This window comes from Meleagris gallopavo, chromosome 2 (genome assembly GCF_905368555.1).
Source record: "Meleagris gallopavo chromosome 2, MGAL_WU_HG_1.1, whole genome shotgun sequence".
Lineage (NCBI taxonomy): Eukaryota > Metazoa > Chordata > Aves > Galliformes > Phasianidae > Meleagris > Meleagris gallopavo.
In genome coordinates, this window is record NC_139405.1 from 26,223,964 (window position 1) to 26,242,040 (window position 18,077).

At 44.0% G+C, this 18,077-nt stretch overlaps 1 protein-coding gene across 1 annotated transcript in view; it reads left to right on the forward strand.

Annotated features, from left to right (window-relative positions):
• Positions 1–1,635: 1,635 nt before the first annotated feature.
• The window catches only part of LOC109365930 (uncharacterized), an 83,417-nt gene continuing 66,975 nt past the window's right edge, over positions 1,636–18,077 (forward strand). Inside the window, exons 1-2 of the mRNA XM_085219394.1 lie at positions 1,636–3,659; positions 3,971–4,140. The gene's annotated coding sequence lies outside the window, so the exon portion shown is untranslated. The remainder of the gene's footprint in view (positions 3,660–3,970; positions 4,141–18,077) is intronic.

Consider the following 18,077-nt stretch of genomic DNA (forward strand, 5'->3'; position numbering starts at 1 on the left):
CTGGACTAATTTAGTAGATTAAAAGGTCTAGATTAGTCGCTGCTTCCAAGCCAGCCCCCCAGAAGACACTGTTTCGTACCAGAGCAAACTGGAGAGCATGATACAGGCCCAACTGCTATGTTAGACTGCTCCTCCCTGCCCCACCTCAGCCTGACTGACTATTTAAGGCTTATAAAGCCGAAGTGTTGGAGCAGTTACTAACTGGATGAGAAATACCTGAGCTTAGCTGACCCAAGAATGCTGGGTGTGATTGTTCCTTGTCCATAACTCCATTTCTTGATGTCTCGTCCAACAGCTCTGCCCAGCCCAAGGATGGCACAGCCTCTTTCTCAGTAGTGTGACAGATAGAAGGCCTCTTGAGTTGAAACCCTGCAACGAACCTTTTATGCCAGCCCCATCCAAGGAGTTTCCCAAGGTTCCTCTCCCTCCAGAGAGGAGAGAGGAGCCAGCTACAAGACTGTTTGCTTTTTTTTTTTTTTTTTTAAGGAATTGCCTCGGCTTTGTTTGAGAATTTCCCTCAACATTCTGGTGGACTTTCCTCAATTTCAGTTGATTTATTCTTTAGTAAGTTGTAATTCTATCAGTGACTTTTATTCTCTCTCTGCTTTAGAAAGCAGGGGGCAGATGACTGGAGTTTGCTAAATGGTGCTTTATGTGACTGTATCACCCATCCAAATCTTGTCCCTGAGAGCAAGGGGCTCTGAAAGGGTCTGAAAGTTGCATCTGTAAGGCATTTGCATCGTGGCTGATAGATTTTCTTGTGCTGACCACGTTTTTCATATCAGAGATGAAATTTATCAAAAAATATAATTTCCCTTTCAGTTGAACTTGTACAGCTGTTGCAAAGACGGCTGCATGCTGCTACCAAAAAAATACCACATTTTTCTGCTACAGTTTGAACGGGAAATAATTGTGGTTTCTCAGATCCCACTTTGAAGCTGCAGTTGTTTGTAGCTGACTGACTTTAATCATAGTAATTGTACATGCAGCCCTACTCCAGCTGTGTACTGGGCATCATGAGTCACCATCCAAAAATATCTATTGGGTTCAAACCCTTCTTAAGAGAGCCCACTCAAATATCTCTGAATGTTCTCTGCTCTTCTGGGAAGTCTCCTTTTGTTAGCAGTCACATTATGGCTGTTTTGGATGGAGGATCTCCTGGTGTTTGCTATTTTATGTTACAGGAACAGGGGAGAAGGAGAATCAGATGTCCCCTGGGAGCTTTGGCCTGGCCAGTGGTGGGCATGAGTGTTGATCCCACTAAGCAAGGTACTCAAGTCATAAGATGCTGTTGTCACCATTGTCATCCCAGACTCTCTCCTGTATTTATATTGTTATAAAGTACATCATGCTTTGTAAATTCCTTTCCATCAACTCAAGTCACTCTATTAAGTGGCTAAGTATTCCCTGGTGTAACTGTAAGAATACAGAAACTGAGGCAGAAACATGGAATTAATTTCATGATGCCACGTGGCCTGTAAGAAACCCCAGGGAAAAGCTCATCCAGGTCTCTTCCCACCAACTTTAGCCATGCTGTAAATAAATTTTAAGTACTTAAATATTTTAAAAGTTCCTTTAAAATGATTATAACAAATGCCTTTTTATTTCATACATTTCCTGCCCACAGAGTGTATTTACATATTACATACAGTTGGAAGGTATTATTAGAGATCCCTGCTCTGGCACCTGAGTCATAGCACCTTTAGCTTGCCACCATAAATAGATATGTTTGACTGAGGCTGCTTGTGATGCGATGCCACAGCCTGTGCATCAAAAGTTCAGTTTCCTAGTGATTGATGGGGCAGACGTCCAAGTCATACTCCTTATTTTACAGCAAAATCCCATTTACCTGATACCTGGCAGATGTTTGTGCAGACCTGGGAGCTGAGCCTGACCTTCAGTCAGTTGCTGGCCCTGTCAGGTCGGATGAAAGTCACCTTCAAGTCAAAATATCCACACAGTGCCCAGCTGGCTGCTAAGCCTGAGTGGATTTACTGCATGGTGCTTCCAGCCACTGCTGGACATACAGAAGAGAACATGAGCAGTCGTTGTCCATCCAGACAGACGTTCTGTGTGTAAGAAGATAATCCTTTTCCCAGGGGATCCTGAGTATATCTGGCTCATAAACACGTTCCTGCATCTGCTCGGTTAGAGAGTTAGTCCTGGGTGATGTGAACTCCTATAGTTCATCAGATCTGACCCAGCTGTTGGGCTGCAAGGAAAAGTTTGTTGTAGACTCCAAGAGATCAGCAGCAGTCCTGGAAGGTTGTTGAACTTGGGCTCTGTCTTTTGACAGAAAGCCATTTGAACCTGATGCATGACAGGATGTGGTTTCTCAAGCAGAATAGCTGCATTCTTGCAGGAGACGATGGGCAGAGGGAATTTTAATTTTTGCAGTTTAACATGGAATCATTTATGTGCTTATGCAACTCTTAAATCAAAAGGGAATGAGAGCATGGTCATTCTGCACAACCTTTTGTGGAAACTGTAATAGCTGAAGTTGTCCTTCACAGAGCTGCCTGGCGAGGTGTGTGTGACCTGGGAGAATTAAGTGTGGAGGAAACCTGCTTGAGACTGGCCTGATCTTGTGCCACTGCTTATGAGAAACCACAGGATTTTTGTACCATCAATGCAATCTTTGCTAGGTCTCAAAAGATTCATTCTAGTATCTTAGCAATCTATACAATGAATGATAAAATAAAATTCTGTCTAGCAAAAACTGCTGCCAATTTGCAAAAAATATCTACCAAATCCTCGTACCATTAAAACCTTCTTGTTGAAGTCGTCTGCTCCAGACAGAAAGATATTTTACTGAATGCTTGGTTGTGTGGTTTTCCTCCTCAGATTGCTGTGAGAGCACACGTTTCACGAGGCATGTCAAAGTTGTCTCATGGGCAAAACTATGTAAATAACAAACGTCAGTTTTTTAACATCTTCTGAAGAGAAATAGCAAGCCATGTTGCTTTAACTGTTCAGACAGTTCTCAGAGATGTGAGAGAAAAGGATTTTGTAGCATGTCCAAGCCTGGACTAGGAGAGGTCTCAGCTGTGCCTGTAACCCTTCAGATGACCATTGTGAGGTCACGAAAAGTGTTTTCTATGCCTCAGTCTTCAGCTGTGTTTATAAGACTGTGATTGCGTATCTGTTCTGGGCTCTGCTAATTAAATCTATAGCACAAGGCCCACACATTACTTGGCTGACTCCTGAGTTCCAGCCAAGAACTCAGTGTGTGTACTTCTGTGACATGCAGACTTGGTTCATGCTTCTGCGAAGAGTTTACTGCAGCACTTCAGCATTGTGGTTTCTCTGTTGCACTGGATCCTCATCCTTAACACAGCTAATACATGGAAGGAGAGCAAGCTTTCCTATTCCTTGCCTTAATCCCCTGTGTGGTTGCTTAGGGTGAATCATTAACCAAGCACCTAAGTATGGTGAAGCAAAAATGTTTGTTCAGTGTCTTTGCAGACGGCATGGAGTGGAGGCCTTCTGCAGGAGGAATTGGTCTGCTCTCCTGCAGGAGCTGCAGCACTGCTGTCTGCTCGCTCACCCGCTTCCTCCAGCACTGCACCTCTGCTTACACACTGATGGGTTGAAGTTGCTCCAGCTTTTGGGATGAGAAAAAGGAACGGTGGATGTATCCTAGAGAAAGGATTTAAGAGGTACGTTCAATTCCTCTTTGATTCCTCCTGCATAGCTGCTCCTTACCTTTTTCATTATTTTTGTGTGTATGCGTGCGTGTGTGTGTTGGAGAAATGACAGTCCTTTTCTCAGAAGCAGCTAATGAACTGGATCTGTCCTCTATTGTGATGCCAACATGCCTGCTCTCCATACATGCAAAACAGCATTTAAGATACCACAGAAAGGACTGTATGATCTGTTAAATATCATGGGGAAAAAAAATGGGATTATTTCCCTTCCTTGAAAAATGGGATTGTTTCATGTGAGGGTTTACTTCATGCTCCTTCCACAGATCTTTCTGTTTGCCTTGGGCTGTGATTTCCTGTGGGCAGCGACAAAGGAACAGCATGGTCTAGATAAACTCTACTTAACGTGATATTTGGATGGAGGTGGATTGGCATTGTCCTTTTTTCAGGAGTCGAGATTGAAGAATTACAGAAATACTGCAGTGTTATCAAGTGGGTGAGTACTTTCATTGTAAATCCTTAAATCCTCTTAATCCCTGTTTGTACAAGATGAATGGAAGCCCTGCAAGCACACTTTCTCATAGACCATCGGTCCATTCATACCGTAAACACAACGTCAATACCAATTTCTCCCTTTTACATGCAAAAGTATATATCTGCCACTCCTCAAACTGTATTTCTGTGATATAAGAATACAGTCACCGCTGCATCGCTTTGAACTGATGTTCTTGTCTGTGCTTTAACGATGACGGTCTTGGTTTTGTATGTCTCACTGAGATGCTATCTGAGTGCAGGGGGTTGGTGTGTGAAGCTGCCTGCTGAATTAGGGCCTAGAATTTTTCCTCCAGAAAACTGCTGTAGTGCGGATAAACCCAATTTATAGAGTTTTACAGAGACCGCACAATTGAGCCTTCAAATTTAGGAGGTGCCAGCTATGTTCCCACACTTATGCAGGAGGTGAGGGGCCCACAGCAGGAATAGCAGGTAACTGCCATTGTCAGATGCTTTTTTGAGCCCTTGATGCAGTTTTCCCCTTTTTCTGTTAGCTGGCCACAATGAGCCCCCTCTGCCAAATTTCAAAATTCCCCTTCTGAAGCTAGATATCCTCATATAAAAGGTTGTCTGGATTTATTTAATGTGTGCCAAGCAATATATTTTTCCTGTAATAATATTCCTGGAAATGGCTGGGCTGTTTTAGCTAAAGCAGATGCTGAACTGTTTGGAATCAAATTCTCAGTGCTGAAAATGTAGCAAAGCCCAGTGTCAGCTCTGCCACTGACACTGAGGAAAGCTGAGCTCTGTAACGGCATGGAGGGCATGCGGCAGTGTAGGAAAACCAGCCACAAATACTGCTTTCAAGAAATGGTTGGCTGATGGCAATTGAGGAGCAGAAATGGCTTTAAACTGGAGGAGGGTAGATTTAGACTAAATATCAGGAAGAAAGTCTTTACTGTGAGGTTAGAGAGAGACTGGAACTGGTTGCCCGGAGAGGTTGTGGGTGCCCCTTCCCTGGAAGCATTCAAGGCCAGGCTGGATGGGACTATGAGCAACCTGACCTAGAGGAAGGTGTCCCTGCCTACTGCAGGGGAGTTGGAGCTACATGATCTTAAAGCTCCCTTCCAAGCCAAACCATTCTATTATGATCCCCTTGTGTGTGCACCCCGTGCACCATGCAGCTGTTGCCTTCACCTTAAATAGTGAACAGGGGAACTCATGAGCAACAGTTCTACTTCCAGCTGTCCTGAACTGCTTCAATCTGTCCCTTAACTTTGTGTTAGAACCTTCTGGAGCTGTAGGATGGATGAGAAGGCTCCCTCCCACTTCTCTCTCCATTTTGAGGACCAGTAGTGCAGTGAAACACAGCACCTGTTCTCCTTCTTGGTTGTATAGAAACCTTTAGTACATAAGCGGACTGTCACGCTCTGTGCCAGACTAGCTTTTCTAGTCAGAAAAGGTACCATTATTTTGGGAGCAGAGATGAAACCCCCATCTCTAGAATTCTTTGGTATTGCAGTTTAGAAGGAAAATGAATAAATAAGTGAATTAACAAACAAAGCCAGTTTTACTCTTAAAAAAAATATTGCAAAAAACACCATGTTTTATTATTTGCAGAGTTGTGAATGCTTCATGTACGCAGCATTTGCACGCTGTGGCTTTGGGCACAGAGTACTTCAGCCCTGGTGCAGTTCTACTAATAACCTCTGAAGCAATTTCAGACATTGCTTACCTTTCCCCAGGGAGCAGGAGATGTCTTTGTGATTTCCTGCCCTTACATACACAACCTGCTTGTAGGCTTGACTGCATCACGAATGCAGTATGAGATTCATCCCTTCTTATTCTCTTTTTTCCACCTCCCCCCCATTTATGTACTGCTTTGCCTCTTGGGTTGCTTTCTGCCTGTTTTCTCTAAGGCTAGTGATGTCAGTGTATATTCTGTCTATCCATGGCAAGTCATTGTTCATAACCAAAGTAAGGGAATGGGCACAGAGCAACGGCAGTGCTGGGCAGTCCCAACTTACCCTTCCACTGTCATAGTAGGAGAAAGAAGAAGATGTTTGAGAAGAGTGAAGTCGTTCTGTGTCTCTGGGCTCCCTGGGCACGTGGGCTGTTCAGATCATTCCCTTGACCCTTGAATCATCTCCTTGACTTCAGCGACTCAGAGTGATAACAATGAGTGCAAAAGTCATGGAACGGTTTGTGTTGATGCATTGTTCCCTGCTGTACAGAGAGAAAAATTAAGCTGCAGAATGACTAAGTGCCTTTTCAAAGGCCACATAATGAATCAGTGAATGAACAACAAACCCCAGCAGCTCCAGGCCCCCCTTCTCACTGCAGAACAATGCCTCTTTCCTTGTATCAGATATATGCATGGTATATGTTGCATACAAAATTACGTATTCCAAAAGAAATTTGTAGATTAATATTTATATCGTAACGATTCCACTGTCTTCCATGCTCTGTAAATAGCAACATCACAACAAAGTGAATCATTCCTTTTATGCAAAACCTGTCCAGTGAAATAGCTCGTCAATGCAAAATAAAATTGCTGCAGAAAAGTTTGACAGCTATATTCGTTATATATGTCAGTCATAGAATCCTAAAGGCTTTATTGTTGTTGTACAATGTCTGAACAATCTGCTAGCCCAATATGCCGCAAAGTTATTTTCTCACTACTCTTTTCATTTAAAAAATAGCCACCAATAACTTTTGTCAAACAGTCTGAGAAAACTGCATGAACAGCAAAGAAATCTTTAATTTTTCTTAGGTGTTCGTGTGCTGGAGGCTCTCCAGTCTTAACTTGCTGCATTGTGCTAAGATAGCCCAGCATTTGCAGTGGATGAGTTTGATCAGAAACATAGAATGTTAAATTACTGCAGGAAACCCTAAGCAGGCTGAGGCCAAAGGGTGCCACAGTGAATTAGAAAGGAAGGAGTTGCAGAAAAGAGAAGTGAACGCAACACGAGAGCACAGTGACTCCTCTTGAGATGCGCTGCTGCATCTGAGACGGGAGGTTTAGGTTGGAGGAAGTTTTTCACACAGAGGGTGGTGACGCACTGGAACAGGTTGCCCAAGGAAGTTGTGGATGCCCCATCCCTGCAGGCATTCAAGGCCAGGCTGGATGTGGCTCTGGGCAGCCTGGTCTGCTGGTTGGTGACCCTGCACATAGGGTTGAAACTAGAAGATCATTGCGGTCCTTTTCAACCCAGGCCATTCTATGATTCTATGAAAAGTGAACACAACACGAAAGCCTTATTTTCTCTCATGTTGGAAAGTATTAGATCTTCAGGCTCCATTGTGTGAAGTCTCCTCTGGTCCAAGCTTAGGATGGGCTGTTTGAAGCTGTCATGAGTTATTTTCTGAACTGCAGTTCTTGATACAGTCTCCATCGCCGTAGACGAGCCTAGAACATGGAGGAGAGTTTTGTTTAATTTTTTTTTTTTTTCCCCCCTCACCTTGGTGTGTCTGCTGAATATGTCGGACATCACTTATCATTGAATCTGCTGTCATTGCTGCGGGCGGGAAGGGAACCGCGGCTGTTCCCCGAGCGATTTCATTCGCCCTCCACCGGCCTCGCCTGTCGTCCCAGGGCAGGAGCGGCGGGGCCCCGCACGCCTTCCTGGGAAAGTGCGGAGCCGCCGCCAGAGGGAGCTCTGCCGCTCTGCGACCCGGCGGCGGCGGCGAGTCCTGCGGCAAGGAGCCCCCGAGGCGACCCCAGGCCGCGCTCCACCGCGCTGCCAGCCCCGGTAGCCGGACCTGGCGGCAATGCCTCCTCCGCCTGCGTCTCTCCGATGGCTTCTCTTGGGATGCGCTGCCGGGATGCTTCTGGCCAGTGCTAAAGGCGTTTCTGTTGACCTGGAAGTGTGAGAGCAGTCTCACTCTTCTATTTGGGAGTGAACCACTGGGATGCTCCGTGGTGACGTGCATATAGAGATGATGCAACAGGAACGTCAATCAACTAATATTTCCTCTGAAAATAACATGGCAGAAAGTTTCCATTTTTCCATTTCTTCAAGAAACACGTTGTTAGTTCAGGTGCTGAGAGCTGTGCTGCCCGCGTGACATCTCCGAGGTGTGTTGCTTGCTACATCACAAGGCATATGTTTGATCACAGACAAAATTAAATATGTTTTTCTAATCCACAAGTAACTTAATGGTGCACAGGAGGTACATGTACAGGTCGGCACTTTCCACAGTGTTTAAGGTGTTTGAAGTTTTTGCTGTGTTCCTCCCCACCTCCCCCCGGCTCCATACAGAGTTGCCTTCTTTTTGAAGTCCCTCACAGAACCCTTTTATTTGAGCTTTTAATAATTGCTGCTGGTATGGCAGTGGAATAAGAACCTTTCGGTGCAATTACTTTGTGGTGAGTGCCAAACATCGTGCAGCAGGGTGCCTGTTACCTGTGACAGCACTGAGCCGGCACAATGACCACCTTTCATTTCAGCTTTGCAAAGCTGAAATCAGCCAGACGTAATTAGGTGATGCTGACGGGACACAAGAGGCTTTCTGTGAGCGGAATGGGCTGTGTTTATCTCACTGTTCCACCTCTGGCCGAGGATGGGCTACGTAGCATGCAGGTGCAGTGATAAAGACATTGCAAATGCTTTTCCTACCGTGGTAGGACTGGGAGCTCCAGTTACTGCTCTTGGTACAGACAGGAAACCTACCCAAAATGGAAGATCCAGCCATGAGCGTTGCTTCTCAGCATGTTTATTCTGACCTTGCAGCAAGCCCTCCTGGAGGAACCAGGGGATGTATCAAAATGAACAGCAAGGGGCAGGGATCTGTGTCTGTGAAGGCTGAGGTAGCAGTGACTTGCTGGGGATGAAGCACCCACACTACGCTTGGCTGCCCTGGGCTTCTCAGCTTGGTGGGAAAGCATTCCATCTTTCCCTGCACCCACATCCTTCATCTGCAAATGCTTAATGGAAAGTATGTACCGATGCTTTTTACTGCTTTTGCCAGCTAGGAGTTGTTTTCCATTGTCATTCCCTTTCAGTTGTTGGGCAGAACCACAGTGGTATTTTCTCGGTGTTTAATGTGACCTAATTGTGCACTTCCACTGTCTGGGAGGATAAGCTCCTCTGGTGTGACAGCTGCCGTGAAATTGGTGGCGTTCTGGAGTCTCACTAGCATTTGCAGCTGGGCACAAGGCCCACGTTTCTTAATTTTTGCTGCATCAGCCCAGCAAAGCATTGCATGGCTGTGTGTGCAGCCAACTGCTTTGCATTATGCCTGGTAATGGGTTGTCAGTTTTCAAAAGAGTTATAACTTCCAGTTGCTTAATTTGCTCTGGAGAAAGAAAAAGAAAAAAAGAACTTTTCTAACAATCTTCATTTTTATTGGCTACATTTTGTTCGAAGTAGATGAAGGTAATGGATTGATCTGGAGAATAAAAAAGGAAGAGAAGGAGGAAGAGAAGGCCTCCGTGTTATGCCTCCTATACTTCATCCCTGGGGACAGAGTGAATCCTTTTGCCTTCTTGAGCCACCAGTGTGGGTGCTGGCACCAAGTGGTCAGCTCCTCTGGGCTGGCTGCTCTGGTGCTCTGGCATCTGGCTCCCTGTTGGACCACATGCCTGCTGCACTTATGGTGCATGAAGGGGAATCTGTGATGGACCTTTCCGGAGATGTTCTATGTCATAGGCCACGTCCCTAAGAAAATGAGCAGCGTGGCTGCACAGGTATTGTCAGTCCACTGGTATGCATTGTGCCACTGGTGTGTTTGCTCAGACCATCAAGCACATCCTTGGGACTGTTGTGCTCATCTGTAATTCAATCTTCTATGTTGCAGAAAAGCTTAGAGGCTTCAACAGATGCTGAAGTCCTGATGTGTCCAGCCTCATATAAAAAAATCTAATCTCCAGACCAAACTAACACCATCTAAGCAAGCTGCTGTTATGCTGTATGAAAGGATAGTTTAAGATATTGATCAGTGTCCAGCTGAAATGCAGGGTGCCAGCGTACAGAACTCAGTATTGCTCATTTTCAAAGATGTGTGGGTTTTGGCAATGTTAATGGTTCAACCTGATGGTCCTGCAGTGCTCAAACCTCAGTAAGTTTTAACAAATGTAAGTTGAGAGAATTTCTGAGATCTTATGGTATAGTGAGGAGAGGACTCTGGAGGCGGCAGCTGGTGGAGAAGTGCCTCGGGCACCTGCCCTCTCCTTCCAGCAGCTGCCTGCCCACTGATACTTGCAGGCTGGGCAGGGGAATGCCCTGCTCTATAGGGAAAACAGATGAGCTGGGAAAGCTCATTGCCAGGAAGGTCAGTCAGAGTTTCATTCCCAGCTGAACCAAGAGCTACCGACTCCAAACGCTAAATGGTAAAGTCAGAAGCTTCAAAGCCAAAAATATGTTTCATAATAGAGGTACCAAATGGAAGAGGAGTTTAAAATAGATATTAGTCCATGTCATATCTTTGAAGCTGGATGTGTGCCCATAGCTGTGGTTCTGAATCGCTTCTCAAGCTGGAAGGCATGTGGATGGGAAATCTTGCAAAATATCAGATCTCGTAGGATTTCTGCCATTTGACATTAGTCATGTTGCAAGACTTTGGCACCATCAAGACTTAGTCCTATTTTAAGTGAAGACGTACTTTTAAAACAAACCCAACCATTGGTTTGAATTGGGCATTTACGCAGGCACCTCTCCCAGCTGCTGCAGTAATGCCTGTTAATGGAGCTACAGCTGAAGAGTGGTTACTTAGAAAGTGCAAAAGCAATGCATGTCACCAGTGCTGAGCCCCAGCATAGCCTCTCCAGGCACTGCTTGGGCCTGTGGGATCTGTGGAAGCATCTCTAGTATGGAGTGCCTCTTATGCAAGGATGAGCTGTGGTCCACCTAGAAACACCTTTTTCCTAAAAGTTCTGTTTGCAGCCTGTTTATACTACTTTTACTTTAGATGCAGACGTTCAGAGGAGCATTTTTGTGGCACAGTTGTGTTGGTTTTTTTTTCCTAATGTTTTTGTGTGAAGGCTCTGTGGGTGACCTGATGTACTTCATGTGATGTTTCAGCGTAATTTAATGAATTGCAAGAACAGGAAAGTAGCACTCGAGCATTAGGGAATATCAGAATGAAAGGAATCGGATTAAATTACAACCTGTGTAAGTTCAGTCCCTTGTGCTGTGCATTACAAGGTGCTCTGCAGTTGTGCCCTAGAGAGAGATCTGTGCAGTGAGTCAGTGCAGCTGGACTTCAGAGGATTTAGCCCTGCATCACGAGCCAAGGGCCTGCCAGACTTGTGTGAAATGTGATTATATTTTGTCAGGCTCACGTCCTGATCAGCTCTGGGAGAATATTTGTGGGAATGCCAAAAAGTACATTCCTCACTGTGGTAGCCTGTGCCAGATTCCAGTCCTGAGCCCTAATATTTTGGAAGCAATAGGACTTTTCAACAAAATGGATAAGGCAGAGGACTTCTTCAACCTGGGCACAGCACGGTATTTGTGACTGCTGAGGGGTCTGATTCACCTGATTGTGAATAAATAATTAATTGCATCAAACGTTGTATAAAAAGTTTGCCTGTGTCTTGGAAAAGTTATAAAGGAGAATGTGATGAGATACATCAAGTAGCTTCTGGTACCACATCAGAGCCCCATTACTAACTGTAATAATTCTTTGCTACAATTGACTTATTGAATGCTTAACATACCATTGCCTACACCCACAAATACTTTGGTTATTTAGTGCTCAGAAGGACAAACACTAAGTGCAGTTAGGGGTGCTGCAACCTGTTCCCATCAGTATTATAACTTCTGGGGAGTGTCAGCTTGGTGTGTGTGTTGATGGCTTTGGCTAATGTTCAGAAAATCAGCCCTACTTGAGAGATCTCTTGCATACAGACTTAAGTTTTCATGGATGTCCTTGGGACTTTTAGTTAAGCCTTTAAGATAAGCTGCATTCCCTCAGGTTCTCCAATGTATACGTGGTTACTAGCAGTCCACATGCGGTAGCGTTAGAATTAAATTCAGAATTCTGCTGAATGTGGACACAAGTTAGGTTCTATTTTGTTTTCTAATGCTAGATATTATATCCTCTTGGGCCTTTTCTGAGTAGGTGTTGTATACAAAACTGTGTTCCATATAATCTATTTTTAGGAAAAGTAGCATATTTTCCTACCTATTATGGAGTGTTCTGATGCAGAGGACAGTTTATTTCTAGCTGTATTTTTTTCTAGCCCTTTTTTTTAGTGCCATCAGTCTTGTCCTGTGCTATTAGTAGTTTTCAGCACTGCCCACTCCTACTTGTAAAGCAATGAGATCATTTAATTTTTCCTTTTGTGAGAAATTTTGCAATTTCAATTTTTTCTTGTTGCAAATGGGGAAAAAAAAACAACAAAAAGATTCATAAATCTTGTCGATTAAATAATACATGGTGAATTTTACTGTATTTCACAGAATCTTTTAAAAATGTTTTCAAAATAGAAAATGGAGTTTTCCATTGTGGAAAGGTTGAAATCAAGCATTTAAATCTTACTAAAACTTTGTTATCAAGTTACAATTATTATTTTTTTTTTTCTCTAAAAGCTGACACAACCTTTTAGCTGCTCAGCATTTTCCAGCTGTTTGCAATAGCTCTCTACAACTGCCTGAAAGGAAGTTGTGGCAAAGTAGGGATCGGCCTCTTCTCCCAGACAACAGTGATAGGATGAGAGGGAATGGCTTCAAGTTGTGCCAGGGGAGGTTCAGATTGAAGGAAAAACTCCTCCTTAGAAAGAGTGGCGATGCACTGGCACAGGCTGCCCAGGGAGGTGGTGGAGTCATCGTCCCTGGAGGTGTTCAAGGAACGTGTGGATGTGAACGCTGAGGGATATGGTTTAGTGGGCAATATTGCTGATAGGTGGAAGGTTGGACTAGATGATTTTAGAGGTCATTTCCAACCTTAATGATGCTATGAACTCAAGTTGGTTACCCTACAAGTTCATTGTCAAACAAACCTGCAGGGTCTTCCAGGAAGACCTGTTTTCTAGGTCTTTGTATGGGCTACACTGAAAAACTCCAACACAGTGTTCTCTCTATAAAGCAAACCAAAATTTGTATCATGGGTGCACTCTCAACATTTCTGCCTTATGAAGTGTGTCATACCAAACAAGAGCATTTGTTAGAGATTTTGGTTCTAACTCTTCTGTGGTAGGAACCATGTGAGGCAAAGTAGTGTTCCCAATTCCTCTCAAAAGAGCCACTCGGGGAAAACGGTCTTTCTAATTCTGTAACCTTAACAAAGATTGCTATATTCCTTCAGAGTAAAATATGCATGACATCTGGAAGCAATTATTCCTTTAAAATCACTGCTGCAAGTCAACACTGAAAATGCACTCAGCACTGAAAATAAAAACTAATAAACAGTGAAATTTCCAGTTATCCCACAGTCTGAATGGCCCACAATGGAACAAAGTCATTTCTAGAAAGCCTGAGCAGAATGGGCACACAGCCGGTCTTGGATCCTGAAGCTGTCCAAGCTGCGCTGAGACAAAGAAGTAACATTTGTCTGAAATCAGATAGCCAGGGAGCTTTTCATTTGATCATATTACAGGAACAATTGTGGTTGCAAGGAACCAGGTCACATTAACAGACCTTGCCCATCAAGGAAACAAGCACGGCATTTATGGATTCAGAGTCAAATTGTACCTTTTGGTGATATTATGTATTTTGATCTGGCCCTTTTAAAATCAGTCTAATGTAGTATCACCACAGATCTGGAAAACCTATAGGTAAAGACAAGTGTGGATGGGGTCTCCTGGGCTAGAGAGGAAGCACAGATGCTCCGGAGGTGGACCGTGCTGGCAGAGTGGATTTCAGGACGTTTCTGAAGAGGTCAGATGTTGAGACAAACACCAATTTGTTTAGATCTCACCAGATATTCCCTTCAACCTTTACTTGGTAGTATGGAAGATGGCTGGGAGCTGGTTTCTCCTCTCTCACTAACGTTAAGGTATGCTCCGATACAGTGATTTCTAGATCAATTTTCTTATTAATAATCAGGGAAGAGCATGGGTCCTTACCAGGTTGCTACTAGTTTGATTTCCTAACAAAGCATACGTTTGTCTGGCTGCATGGTTTTGATCTGTCTGACTTGTGCCAGCTGGAGTCAAAAGCCTCATTTCCCACATCAGAGCAGGTCAGGGCAAAAGCATAACTATATGTGGTTAAACACCCTCTCCTGTGTTGCATAAGATGGGAATCGTATATACAATCAGGAGCTGTAGGAAACTCAACTCTTCAATGATCTCGGAGATCTCTGAGTACCTACTGCTCTCCAGAAGGATTAGGTGGTAGTGTTGATGAACCCATTTGTGCTGATGAACATTGTGCCCAATTTGCACACCAGCTGGATCAGCTACTTACTTGCAATTCTTTCTGCAACCATAATTTTTTATCAAAGATATTTTCCAGATGTAGCTTATGTCGCTTGGCTGACAAGTCTAGGACAAGTCTGATTTAGTAAGCCAGACAGTTCGTACAAAACAAGCTGACTGTGTACCCTAGAAAGTGATCATTTCCTGCTGCCTCTGAGTCTCTGATCTTTCTCAGTACCTATGATACATCTGCATGCACGTTGTGGCAAGAATGTTACAGTTCTACGGGTGATAAAAGAAGAAATGGCATCTTGCTAGTGTGCAAGTGTTATCAGCGTTACAGCTCTTCCCAGTGAAATACTTGTGAATACAGTGAAATAATGTCAGGTTTGGGTGTCGGAGGAAAAAATTTGGGCACCAGTTCTTAACCTTTAAACTTCAGATTCCGTGTGTGGTGAAACGTGATATTGAAATATTGGTGTCACTCTTTGATGGACTGCTGAAGGAAGAGGATCTGATGGCAGACAGCAACACCTGTATTACAGAGCTACGACCTGTGTGGGCAAGGAAGGCAAAGAGCGATGTGGGGTATGGGAAGGATGACAAAGGAAAGGCAGAACTGTGAAGTGAGAAAAGCATGGCAGTCAAATTGGAGCTGTTGGGCGGAAAGAGGAGAGAATCTAAAGGAAGTTAAAACAGCAGGAAGGGTACAGGCTTGCCATGCAGCCTTCCTGGAGGCCGGAGCCAGGGCTCTGCTGTGGTTGGCACCATTAAACATATTCTAGTAACAGTCTGGAGCAGAACCTTATGCAGGCAAGACGAAGTGCCAGCAGGGAGTCTTGTTGCTTGTCCCCTTCCAGGGAAAGGTAGGGATGTAACTGCACTGGAAAAGGTAGGGGGAGGTGTTTTCCCAGTGAAACTGGTAAAGGGGCTGGAGTTCAGGATGGAGTTTCTTTCTTCATCGCTGAATCTTTGTTATGCAAATGTTTGATTAAAAAGAACTAAAACTGCTTACAATAAAATGCTGCCATTTGTTTCTGTTGGCCAAATTCACTTGTTTAGTGGTTCTGTATAAGCAGCGAGCCATGGGATGACTTTCCTTATTACCCTATCTAGAACTGGACAAAACCGCAGACTCCTCGCTATGGACCTTGTTTTCAAGTCTGCTGCACTCCAGTTTCACAGCTGAACAAGCTCAGTTTTAAGTAGTGCTTGTCCCCCACTCAGTTGTTCTTACCTTTGCATTGTGGTAAGGACAGATGGATTGGAGCCAAACTCTTTCCAAGATTGTGCTGCTTGTTCTGATGCTCAAACAAAGGGGCTGGACTCTTCTGAAAATGCTGGCTGTGTGCTGCAAGGGGTGCCTGGAATGTGGCAGCTTATGGAACCTCTTCTTTCTGTCTCCAGCTGTGCCTCAGAGAGCAGAACTTTGGTCCTTTTCTGAGAAACTGAAACAGCAAGCAATTCTCACTTACATCATTTTCACATAGCTTTGCTCTGGGTGGATAAGCAGTGATAAAAGGACTTGTTTTATTTTTGTGCCTTGACTTGAGTGATTCACTCAATCTGATGGCACCCACAAGACTTGATTAAACAGCTATGATTAAATAAACAACAATGGCTCCAGCCCTACATTGTGGTGCTATCTGCTGATAGCTGAAGTGCTATCTAAATGTTCTTTCATAGGGGTTTGCCAAAGTGCAAAAGAGGCCGTCTGAGAAATGCTGTGCTTGGGTCAATTTTTTAGCTCGTGGGTGCAGCGAAGAAACAGCTTGTCCAGTTCTAAATATACCCATCCTTGACAGACGTGAAATAAGTCCGCTGATTGAAATAGCTGCCTAGTTCCCAGTCTGAGATCTTACTGTATAACATCAGCGCTTGGCTGCCCCTCTGGTAAACTTGGAGAAGAACTGATTTCCATTTTGCTCCTTTTGAAATGAAAGACGTTTGAGGATTGTCATTCAGCAGGAATGTACCAATTCTAAGAACTTCTAAACAAGGCTCGCTTCATAATGAATGGCAGCAGGAGCCGGGATTTATGGTGAGATTATTTGGTTATATGTAGCCTGAAGGAATGAAAAATGAGCAGCCCGAATAAGAAATTTGTTGAATATCTTGGCAGAGAAATTAAGTGGCCCGATTTATGAGAAATACTGAGTTGTCTTTCTGCAGGCAGATTTGTGAGTGTGATTTTAAATCTGTGCCCTTTGGAGGGCAGCTCTTGGTGAGATATACACTGTACCTATTCCTTCTGGAAAGTGGTGGGACGTGTTTCTCTTTATATGGCCAGATGGAGTGCTTGGTGGACTGCCAAATGCCATAAGATGGATGCTGGTGCTTTTTTGCTCTCAGCCTTCCTGGGCTGGTGGATATGGAGGAAGCAAGGGCTGGCTGTCGGAGCACAGAGCCCTGGAAAGTGCTGTTGAGGGGACGGGTGAAGAACTGAAAGATGGAAGTGTTTGAGATCCCAAGGGAGACCAAGAGTCATTTTAGTGCCTTTGGCTTGGCATAGGCTGCTACATGGATATCCCACCCTGTTCTGTTTACTGGTTGAGTGACTCCCTCTCCTAGGTGTCCTCCATAGACAAACATGCATGTGGCTGGTGTTGCCTGGAGGTAGGGACCATTATGTGGCTGGAGTAAGAGGTGGTGATTCCCAGCCAATTTGTGTGAAGGTTAAGCATGAAACCATGGCTTTATTGAAGGCTGTACGACTTATGTTGATGGTTTCAGTGGAATCTCCGATTTTCCTGTGATTATTTTTGCCCGAGTATATGTAAGGTGATGTGTATACATGAATCTAAGAGCTACAGAAAACTGCTTTTCACTGGCTAAGCATCCCAGAGTTGACCGTTTCTCTTAAATTTTCCATTCAGCTATCTGTACGAATCCTAGGTTGTGCGTGTGTCCAGAACTCTTGTTTTTGCCCACGTGAAGCTAACTGGATACAGTGAAGTCACAATTGTTGTTTGACTAACTTCAAAATATGAAATTCAGAAACAAGCCCACAGCTATTTTTTCAAGTTCTAAAATAAATAATCATATTCCTTTTTAAATGAATCTCTCACCACTTCATATGATCTTGCAGTTCTGCAAGACACTAAAGGCTTTTTTCAGCATGTGCTAAATCCTGAAATCAGTGGAAGACGTAAGTAAAGGTAAGCATGTATTCGCACGCTTGCTGACTTGGGACAGAGCATCCACTGTTTTCCTGAATTGTGTCTTACGTTTCAAAGGAGGGGCCTTCGTTTTCCCTAATGGTTCATTTATATATTGCAATGTGCTGAGAGCTCAGGATAATCCCATTTGGAGGAAGAAGGGAGGAGGGCAGGCTACACTTGGGAAAGCTATTTTCAGTAGCTCTGTTTTCTCTAACCCCATTTTCCTCATTATGATCAGCTAATGCTGACAGACTGGTTTAGAGGAATTAAACCCCATTATATGCTACAGACAAGTCAATGAGACCTGGAGACAGACCCTCCTTTAACATAAGTAAAATAAAGATCCCCTGTGGCTTTTAATTCCTTTTGATTTAGTTACTTAATTGAACCTGCACTGTTCTTTCTTTGTAATTGATTACCACACAGGAAAGGTAATGAGACAGAAAACTTTATTTTCTCTCTGGTGATTTTTATGGT